The sequence below is a fragment of the Montipora capricornis genome, chromosome 7 (assembly GCF_036669925.1).
Source record: "Montipora capricornis isolate CH-2021 chromosome 7, ASM3666992v2, whole genome shotgun sequence".
NCBI classification, from domain to species: domain Eukaryota; kingdom Metazoa; phylum Cnidaria; class Anthozoa; order Scleractinia; family Acroporidae; genus Montipora; species Montipora capricornis.
In genome coordinates, this window is record NC_090889.1 from 21,222,786 (window position 1) to 21,233,287 (window position 10,502).

At 40.6% G+C, this 10,502-nt stretch overlaps 1 pseudogene; it reads right to left on the reverse strand.

Annotated features, from left to right (window-relative positions):
• Positions 1 to 222: 222 nt before the first annotated feature.
• On the reverse strand, positions 223 to 10,160 carry LOC138056397 (von Willebrand factor A domain-containing protein 7-like; annotated as a pseudogene).
• Between the last annotated feature and the right edge of the window lie 342 nt (positions 10,161 to 10,502).

Here is a 10,502-nt window from a genome sequence, read left to right on the forward strand (position 1 = left end):
CAACATCTGGTAAAGCCCACTTGTATTTTTCTTAGAGTAATGTCTGGTACCTCTATCAAAAACGTTTCACCTAAAATGGCATTCAAGTAATGACAGCCTTGGAACAAAAGTATCACCCGTTTTTAACGCGTCGTGACTGAGCATTGAAAAACCAGACATCGTTTTTGTGACTTTTTCCGTGATGGACCCGGACACCAGTGATGATTTTCTTCATTGATTTATTCCCGTTTTCATTACAAAAAGTTACAAATTTTAGCAAAGCAGAAAGCGTAATCCCTTATCTATATCATCACTCATTCATTTCTTCTAACCTTTTTTTCAATTTTTTTTTATCCAACGGTTTTTTTATCAAAGAGTTCATTTGTTGGTTATCTTAACTGTTAATGGTCTCGAGTTGGCAAATGAGAGTATATAGAAACGGATATTCTTGGCCAGGATCTTTACGCGATGATTTAGACACTTTAAAGTGAAAGGCTCACCCTAATCTTTACTCTCTAGTGATGATTTTCGAAATACCGAACTTTATATATCCCTTCTTAAAGCAAAGCAGAACTAAATGGATTATAAAATTACCCCCCGAATAAAAATGGTTCAAGGGCTTAAATATAATTCCCATGAACGCAGAAGACCGATTCTTGTGCACTTCTGTCAGGTCGCGACCATCAGCCTCACTAATAGAGAAACGGTCTTCTTCGACTTTCGGCCCTTAGCGGTCACCAGCAGCTCATCTCCTTTGCCTGGTGAGGCCGAGAGGGGCGCCTTCAAGACGACAGAGAAGAAACTGGTGCGACTCTGGCGGACAGTGATGCTGGAACCGCGAAGATTCTGGAAGTATTTCATGCGATCCTTGGCTTTGATATCAAAGGTGTCCGTCGGCCCATTGTTGTGCATCAAGAACGTCACAAGGCTACTGCGGCCCGCGGGGATTGTATAATCGTTTCTGGCGTAGATTACTCTGATAAGTGTGTTGCTGGGATGTACAATATTATGTGACCTGCGTTGGAAGTTGTATCCTTTCTTTGTCTTTCCCCGTAATTTCAGTGTAAATGGCACAGCGGGACAACGGAAGGAGGCACTAAAGTGAGCACCACTTGTTCCGCGGGGGGTCACAGTGGCTGTTGTTAAACGTCTCCCGTCCTCGCTTATTAAGTCAAGCTTGAGCGTGTTCCTGTTGATCTTCGCATTTCCGGCAACAGTTATGACGACGCGAGCTGGGTCGTGTCCTGGTACATAAAACGAAAAGGGAAAATAAGTTGTCTAACACGCCTTTTCTGAGCCTAAATTTTAAACATGCCTATGAAAAGTATATTCAAAAGCGCGGTTTAGAGGGCAAATGTGTAGTTCTAAAAGCCCCTATCTGAAGGTTACACGCAACTTTGGGAAGACCATCCTCCCTTCTCAAGAATATACTGTTATTATCCCGTTGCCTAAGTTTAGCTCTGCTTTCTGGTCCCTAAAACACTTCCATTTGTCTTTGGTCTGCTATTCCTCAGTTGAAATTGCGGTGTTTAATTCTCTTTGAAAACCCTTGCAAAGCTACCAAGTTGAGGAAGCGCTTTGAGTTAAAAAACATCATGAGGGCTCAAAACAAGAATTGAAAGTCTTGCCGTCCTTTTAATTTCAGAACAAAAACCCAAAAATTGCTCTGATCGTCTCATTGCGTAGAGTGCTAAAAGGTTTAATCTATGCACGGCTCAAAAGAATAGAGTTTTCACGTTCATACGAAAACTAAAAAGGTAGAAAGAAAGGGTACTGGGAATGAATTTGGGCCAAGGAACTGGGAACGAGACCTCTTGAACCCATTCCCTGATCTTTCATTTTAAATCCCTATTTCCTCGTCCCGTGTCTCTTGTTCCAGGTCGCTATATCTAGTTTCTTGTTTCTTGTGCACGAGGAAAATTAAGAATAGGGACTATGGATTAGGGAATCTGAGGTAAGGGATTTAGGCTTTTATAGATTGTGCTAGCAGAATTTCTCGAATAATTTGAGGAAACTAGCTTAATTTTGGCTGATTTTTAAAAAGGAGCACTGCTTGTATAATTGGAGTACATTGATAACCCTGAGACCATTTTTGTTTAATGTTTTAGCCGCATTCGCGCTTTGGTAACGGAGAGAGAGAGCCGAGGACGCTGGCAGTCTGGCAGGAGATTACGGGACTGGAAGTTGCCTGAAGACAAAGATAGCAAATATATATATATATATTAGAACAGGAGCCTGTCACACCAAAAAAGTATTGCCAAAAGATCGTGATACGTTTTTTGGACTTGTTTCGCTCATTTTGAAAAAGGAATAATTTTAAGAACAAGTGGCATAATTGGTAAACAAGAGCATAATTTGGGCAAAACATGGGCACTGCTAGTAGCATAAAATGCCACTTTTACTTGCACAATCTATAAAAGCCTAAAGGGATTAGGAAATAGTTATAAAAGGTGAGGGATTGAGGAGTAGGGACTGACGAAGTGCTCACCCAGCAGAGGATGTGATATCGGTATTGGTTTTCCTCTTCCACGGCTCGGAATCATGATGAAGAAATACTCAAAGTCCACGTTTGTTTTACTGACGCCTTTGACCTGGTAGGAATGTTTACCACTTCCTGACACGGCCAGCTTCCACGTTCCAAACCGCGGATTGTTGATTTCGTAAATTACAAGGGTGGGAAACTTGGTGACACCAAAGATAACATCTGTCCCCTTCGGATCCTTAAGGGCGACCTTTTGGCTTGATCCTTGCCTCACTACGGTGATGAAAATCTTCTCTGTGGAATCATCAACAATGATGCTGTACGTAGAACCTCGCACACTTCGCCTCTTTTTCCCGCTTGCACTATTACTTCCTCCGCTTTCAAGGCAAGTCGCACCTACAAGTGCACCAGCGGTAATCCCAGACAGCTTCTTAAGGTCATTTGATTTGGGGAGATTAAACATGTAACCACAGGTCTCTTTGGCTAGTTCTTCAAATGGCTTATAGCTCGACTTCCCACAAAGACCAGTTGTAAAGAAGTTTATAGTAATGCCATTCCCGAACTCCCTGTTGGCGAAGCTGAGAACTTCGTCCATGTTGTCAATTGAATAGTCTTTGGCAGAGGCATCGGTAAAAACGTACATAGGCGAGCCATAGTTCGGATTTTCATGCATGGCATTGAGGATGCCTTTGAAGGTAAGCTCTGGGCAGTCTCTACCTCCGCTGGCAGAGAGGCTGTCGATAGCTTTCTCGAACTTTTTTCCATTTCCTTTTCCTTCGTAGGTGACTGGTCCAGTTCCTGGAAAGATGCAACAAACACGCGAAACAGGACAAAAGAGACAAATTTCGTTCGAGCAAGGAAGCATTTTTAATTGTAGTGCTACGCATAAAGACTTGCTTGAAAATATCTAACAGGCATTTCTCTTCATTGTGATTTGCTCTCTCGCGTTTTCCCGCACTTAGCATGCGCACCACCTGCACATTTTATTTTCCTTTTAAACTGATCAGCTTATTTGAATCGAGGATTCTTCAACAGGCCGGGTTAAATAATTCTTCGCTTTAAAGCAGTCAGTTGGGAACTTTTCTTGTAAAGATTTGGAAACAATTTCGAACATAATCTTTACCCTATCAAAAGTGACTCTTACGTAGACAATCAGCGTAAAATCTAAATTTGCTCCTTATAGTAGGTTGTTACCTTCAAACTGTTTGGTCTGCATGGGGGTCTTGGTTTTTGCTCTCATTGCATTTATTTTTGGAATAGCTGCGATTTTAGCACTGAAGGAATACGCCTTCGTAGCTGGCGGCTTTAAAGCGCTCAAACTAGCGGAAAAGCCGCGAGGAAACTAACAGCGCAGTCGAGTGGAGGTTAGGGGGGGGGGAAGGATTGGACAAAGTCAATGCAAAGGGTGAGTGTTGTTCCCTGCCCATTCCCCTCGCGCGTTGGCCTATCTCTCACGCGATCTAAACTCAAGAAATTAGCCAGCTACGCAGGAAACGAAAGGATTTTTAGCACTTACCAGGATCGTTGAATGGGGATAAAATGTAGTCCACCCACTCATCCCTTAGCCGCTTGGATTTCGTCCCTCATACTGCCAGTGTTATCAATTGCAAACATCAAAGTGACGTCTCCATTGACACTCATAAAAGTGTCAAAAGAAGCGGCGCCAAGATCTTTCTTAACGGAATTCATATAAGCCTTAACCGCAGAGCCAGTACTAGTGGTAGATCGCTTTTTTCGACCACTTGTCTTCGCGAGTTGAACTGCGGAGTATAACCCAAGACCGAGAGCTTGACGGGCAAAGAGATAGTTTCGTTGCTGCGTCGCTAATTTGATGTTTGCTTTGATTTTTGCTAGGCGTTGGCTGCTGTGACGATTTCGCGACCCCGAGGACGCCTGAGCTGCGTAGATTGATCTCTCAATTTGATCGAGGGCTACCAAGAACTTATTGGACGGTGACTTTCGCTTTGATACTCCGGTCAAAGGCAATCGTGATGCATGTGATAGGGCTACATGTGATGTGGCTGCAGATATGAATTGTAAAAACCATAAATGAATAATTTCTCTGAGATCGTGTGATTGAGATATCACAATTTCAGTGATGGTGCTGTGGTGAGAGCACTCGCCTCCCACAAATGTGGCCTGGATTTGATTCGATTCCCAGACTCATCTCATATGTGGGTTGCCTTTTAGTTGGTTGATTCTCTACTCTGCACCGAGAGGTTTTTCTCCTAGTTCTCCGGTTTTTCCCTCTCCTCAAAAACCAACATTTGACTTGAGTGAATTAATCGTTAATTTCATTTTACAATGTTCCTAATTAGTGCTCCAGCGCCAGAACGACCAGACATTTAAATAAAGTTCCTTTCACCATTACACTACAACGACGAACACGCTCACCCAACACAGTTGTCTTCATCATTTTTTGTTATCCATGTATAATAACCAAAACTAATCCTAATTTCTCTAGGCTTAATTTAGACTCCAAAAAAACGTTTCTTCAATTCATCTGAGTGCGTATTCAACCTACAATAGGTAAAATTAGGATCACCAATTTAACCCACAGGTTTTTATCAAAACAGGATCACCGGCAGCCTCGCTTCCATTCTTAGGCCAGGTAACTTAGCAACAACTGTAATATAGTCCACAAGCCTCTATGTTAACCTGAGATAAGGTTGAAAGTGCTATTTCAATTGAAAAATGAGGATGATTACGGCAAGTTGCCGTGATAAAATAATTGAAGAATTAGGCTGAAAACTGCTTCAAATTTACGTCTGTAGGCTGCCTTTGAAATGTATGTTTCACTGAGAGTCCCTTTGTTTTCCAAATGGTGCACATTCTTCTGATAGGTATAAAGCATTTAGGATTCACTTGTTTTCTGAAATCAAAGGAACTTAAGGGCCAAACTCTTTAACACAAATGATATGATGTGGGAGATCAAAGTAGTTTTCGTTCCCAGGACCTTTCCCTTCTCTTGGGGTTGGAAGGGAAAGGCCCTTGGAACGAGGTTCTAGAAGTTAACCTAATGATTTTTAGGAGGAAAGGTACGGTTTTTGAAAAATATTTTCCATGGAACAATTCTGGCTTTTTGGAAAAAAATTAACACACAATGGATCAATGTGACGTGGGCCCCACGATAACCGCCGTATTGATCGTTACAAAACAACTAGTTCATTTCACTTCATGCTCTCACAAGTTCAAAATAGAAAAATGATATCCTGTATGCAGAGGAATCTTTTTTTACATATTTTCATTGTTAGTGCAAGGCTATTGTCTTCTAATCAGCCAGCCAAGAGTAAATTAGTGAATATTGAAAGTACGTTGCATAATGAGTCATCTCTGAAAATTTGAACCCGATGTACCGGATCATCTCTGAGCAATGATGCTTTGAAATTTCGAAATTGTACAAAGAATGTATTGCACCAGAAACCCATAGGATACGTGTAACGGCCCCATGTGTGCTGGGAAACAAGCTTCTGAATATTCAATTTGCTAAGTACCATATTTGGAACAACAACAGAGAAACATTCAACCAATCAGTTCGCAAGAACACCGTAACGCAACACCACCAATGTTCTCGCGCGAAATTAACTGGAGCGAGGGGTTTCCAAATATGGTACTTAGCACTGAATATTCGGAAGCTTTGAACGCGCGTTACACGTTTCAACCCTTATGGGTTTCTGATTGGACCATTAGCGCTTTTGCCACCCAAGAATTTATTAGTTTTTGGTGTCTGATAACTGGCTCTTTATCAAAGCTAAAAGGATTACAAATTGGATATTTAATTAAGTTCAACAAGTTCCTTTACCTTTTGAAATCAATTGGCAAATAGCATGATGCTTTCTGTGAGGAAACTCGTATGTTAATGAAACAAAATGTGAACTGAGACGTCAGGGAAGATTCCCCTATAAATGAAATTAGCGCGACAATTAGCGCAATAAGGACAGGCCGAGTAGATTCTCCCGCCTTGAGATAAGGAGAGTTGCAAATAGGTAAAACCTGGCTATTTTTTAGCTCGGGATGCATATATATGCGGATAAATAATATGGAAACACCTCAATAAATCACTTCGAGGAAGTCGAAACTGACTACTGAAGACGGTTGATTGGGCGTCTAGCGTTAACTTTGATTAGTTTTAGTATTGGGTATCCCAGGTTTGTATGCATGCGTATGTGTTGTGCTTGGGTACACATTTCCTTATTTTGTTGTACGTAAATGTCGCGTAGCGTTTTTTTCAAATTTTATTTCAATTTTATTTTTTTTCTGGTCTTTTAGTGTTCAAGTAAATAAACTATCTTTCTTACCTGCGCCAGCCATAACGGAATAACGGAATAATGGCTTCCTCCTAGATGACGAGGACCTTCGTCTCCCTTGAGAGTGAAAATAATGGAAAGAAAAATAGGGGAGAGGGGCTCAAGCTTAGTTTATGTCCTTCGATTCTTTTTTGCGCTCTATCCCCTTATCTAGACCCTAGGGAAGTTTCGGCGTAACTGGAATAAAAGTAGCATGGATGTGTGGAGTGGTGCATGGAAAGAAATGAACATTTGTGATAAGGGGTTCAAATCCGCTTAATTTAAAGTGCCCATAACCCCAAAATATTTTTTTCGCTAAAATGAATCTTTGCACCTGTTCGAAACGCATCGCGGCTTTTTTTCCTTTTTCTAACAAATCCTGCCATTTTAGAGGCTTCGAAAGTTGCGAAAATCCAAGCATCTTTTGTTCACGACCCAGTTAGAAGGGGAGTGGGTCTATTCCTGTTTTTACGTCACAAACTGATTTACATTGCATTAACTCTTTAGCGAAAAAAATATTTTGAGGTTATGGGTACTTTAAGGCGGGGGTAAACATGAATTTCAATTACCTTTTAGGAGGTTTAAGGAGGGCTTAAATGAAAGAAAGTTACATGAAAGAAGTTATTTTTGAAACACCATGGCCAACACACAGTAGGGGACTGTATGGGAATCCATATACCAATTTTTAACTTCCAATTAATTTTTGAACTATAAAAAATCTTCACTATTTCTTATTTCCCCAAATTTTAATACTCTTTTGAGAAAAACTATCTCCTCCCAAATATACTCAAAAATCACCAAAAATTTTACAAAACACCACAAAACATCGAGTTGCGAGTAAGCAGAGGATTTTTGCATTGCCTGAGATGCGAACGAGATAGTCCATTAATTAAAACTCTTTCGCCTAGTCCTCACCGAAAATGTTTAGCTAAGGAACCATTCTTGAAGGATTCGTAGAACGCCGACATTTTCTTCGATCGCGCTGAAATTTGGCGTGTTTACTTGGGAGATATAGCCCCAGTTTCCCTGAAAATCTCGGCTTTCTAGCTTTCATGACGCCTACATGAGAGCCGTTCTAATTCAGGCAATTTGAGCCGATGCGATGACCAAATTTTCAATCGATCGCGAGCTCTCGCGACGCGCTTTTTCTAAAGTTTTTCAGCCAAAAAATTACACTACAGGCTTCGGAATAGATAAAGGAAAGGAATTGTGGTTCATTGGATGGGATTTCAAGCTTTAAAATCGCTGAAAAGGTAAGATTAATTATTTAGCGATTAATATAAACTGATTTTAGGTGGCGTGTAAAACGGCATTCATGTTTAAAAAGTGGTCATTTCACGTTGTTATGTGGTTGAGATCGGTAAAGAAATGGTTCAAAATGCAAACTCACGCGTGCAGGGCTAATTGCAGTTATTGTTTTGTTACGTTCTTATTTTCGTCGCAACCACGCTAATTTAAGAAACGGGGACGGCTACGACTGCGACATCGTCACAAAACAACAATAGGGAACTTACGAAACGAGGACGACGACGGCTACGAGGAGTTTATTTAAAAATACAAGTTCGCGTTATTCATATCACTACGAGACTATTTCATGTCGTTTCGCGTTAAAAATGTGTAGTAACTGTCGAGGAATTAAACTGGTGTGAGTGGGTTGGAAGCGTAGAGAGAGAACTGAAAATTCATCGTCTTGTGCTAACGTCTTCCACAGAACCTTGAATTTGGTCATTTCACGTCGTCATTTAGCCATTTAGCCATTGTTTTTGCTCACTAAACCTATTGTTTTGTAGCGTCGTCGTTACCATCGGCGTCGTCATTTCGTAAGCTCCCTAATATCATTGGTTAAAAGAGCACAAATAATCGTGCTGCACGTGCAGCACGGATTTTAGCAACTATCTTGGCGGTCCTCTGCATAACGACGACGTGAAAAAATCACCAAATTTGAGGTTTTGACGACAACCGTAAGCATGCGACAGAGAATCCTTCATTCTCTATTTTGACTCTGAAACCGCTCGTACCAATTTATTTTTAGGATACTCACTCACATTGTGGGACGTGAATGAGACTGAATAATCGCCAAAGACTTATGATAGAGCCAAGTTATATTTTTATTTTCGTCGACCGTCGCCGTCGTAGATCTTAAATTCCCTAATGACGTGTACCTAGCGATAATTAAATCAAACCTACCCGACCAACCGGAGACTCCCCATCCGGATGGTGAAATTGGTGCGGGCGCTATCGTTGTCGAAGTAGAAAAGCTCATTAGCGCATTTCGTGCATCATCAAGAATAGAGGTGTAAAGATTCTGGCTGAAAACAAAATTGGTCAGAGTTGCGAATAGCACAAGGCAAAAAATGGCCTTAACGTTGACGTAACAGAACACAGAATTCGCTCCCATGTTGTCTTGTAACGTCTGATAGAAAAACGCAATGTTTCAGCTGATAATCCCTCATCTGCTATGAATGAAACGAGAAAAGTAAACGCGTATCTTGCTAGAAGGACCCGCTTCTTTGCATAAAGAGGATGTTGTAACTTCGATCCTAACTGAATAAATAATATACAAGGTTGAATTGAGGTAATTGAAACTGGCCGTATTTCTTTCTTTATTAAAGTGCTAAAATGGTATATTTTTAAATACTGTACTATGAAATGAGAAATCAAGTCTTCGTTTCCATTTTTGCCTGACACTCCAATAATTTATGTGCATAACTGCTTGAGTTATATATTTTCGTTCTCTTATATGTCAAAGATGTCTAAAAATGTTTACATATCCCTTAGTTTAGTTTCTGGCTACTGGCACGGAGGATCCAAAATACCCCTTGGGACTTCCCATGCACTTTGTGTTAATTCGAGAGCTCGCCTCTCCTTCTAGCCACATGGTTGAGCTTCGAACGAAATGTATACAATTAATTGGCGTTTTTTTCAGGCCTCTTTCCTTCGTGTGTAATAATATTGGTTTAAGTGACGACTAAAGTTATAAATTTTGCTGTCGGAAGTACTTTAAGTCGCATTAATTTCCTAAATCTTCTACACATGCAACATACATTCGCGTTTCAAACTATTTTACACTACAGACTTATGATGAAGAATGGGGCCTTCGCAAAAACAAAGATATACAAAGATGAAAAATGAACGGATCCTATCGATCTCGTTTTGGCTTCCGGCTCTTTCGTCAAAACATTGATAAATGTGATTATTCTTAGAGGTTGTTACGGCCATGCAGCAGGGAAAATGCACGCACTCTTAATTTCATAGCCTTTTCTGCATAAGGAACTGCGTTGACATTCGGAGAACGAACCGATGTTTTTAATCAATTTATTTTTGGAAACAATGAAGATATGAATAACTTGAAAATGATTCAGTCATTGCCCAAGTTTGAGAGCTGTGGTATTCCCTTCTTCCGTTTTAGAACATTGAACTTTTTGTCCAATTTCTCAGATAGGCGATCTTTCAATTTTGACGATTTTGCCTCAATGGTAGAGCTGAATCACACTTGCTCTACCATTGAGGCAAAATCGTCAAAATTGAAAGATCGCCTGTCTAAGAAATTGGACAAAAAGTTCAATGTTCTAAAACGGAAGAAAGCGATGAAGATATGTTCATTGACGACGCCCTACAATGAACCATGATTCAGGGCTATCACCTTCCTCCGATCAATTAATACCACCTTTTCAGCCTCATCAAATCGAGAATGCAAATCCTGGTAACCATCACTTTTGAAGAACTCAGGCTGAATTCCAAAAGCTTTGTGTAAC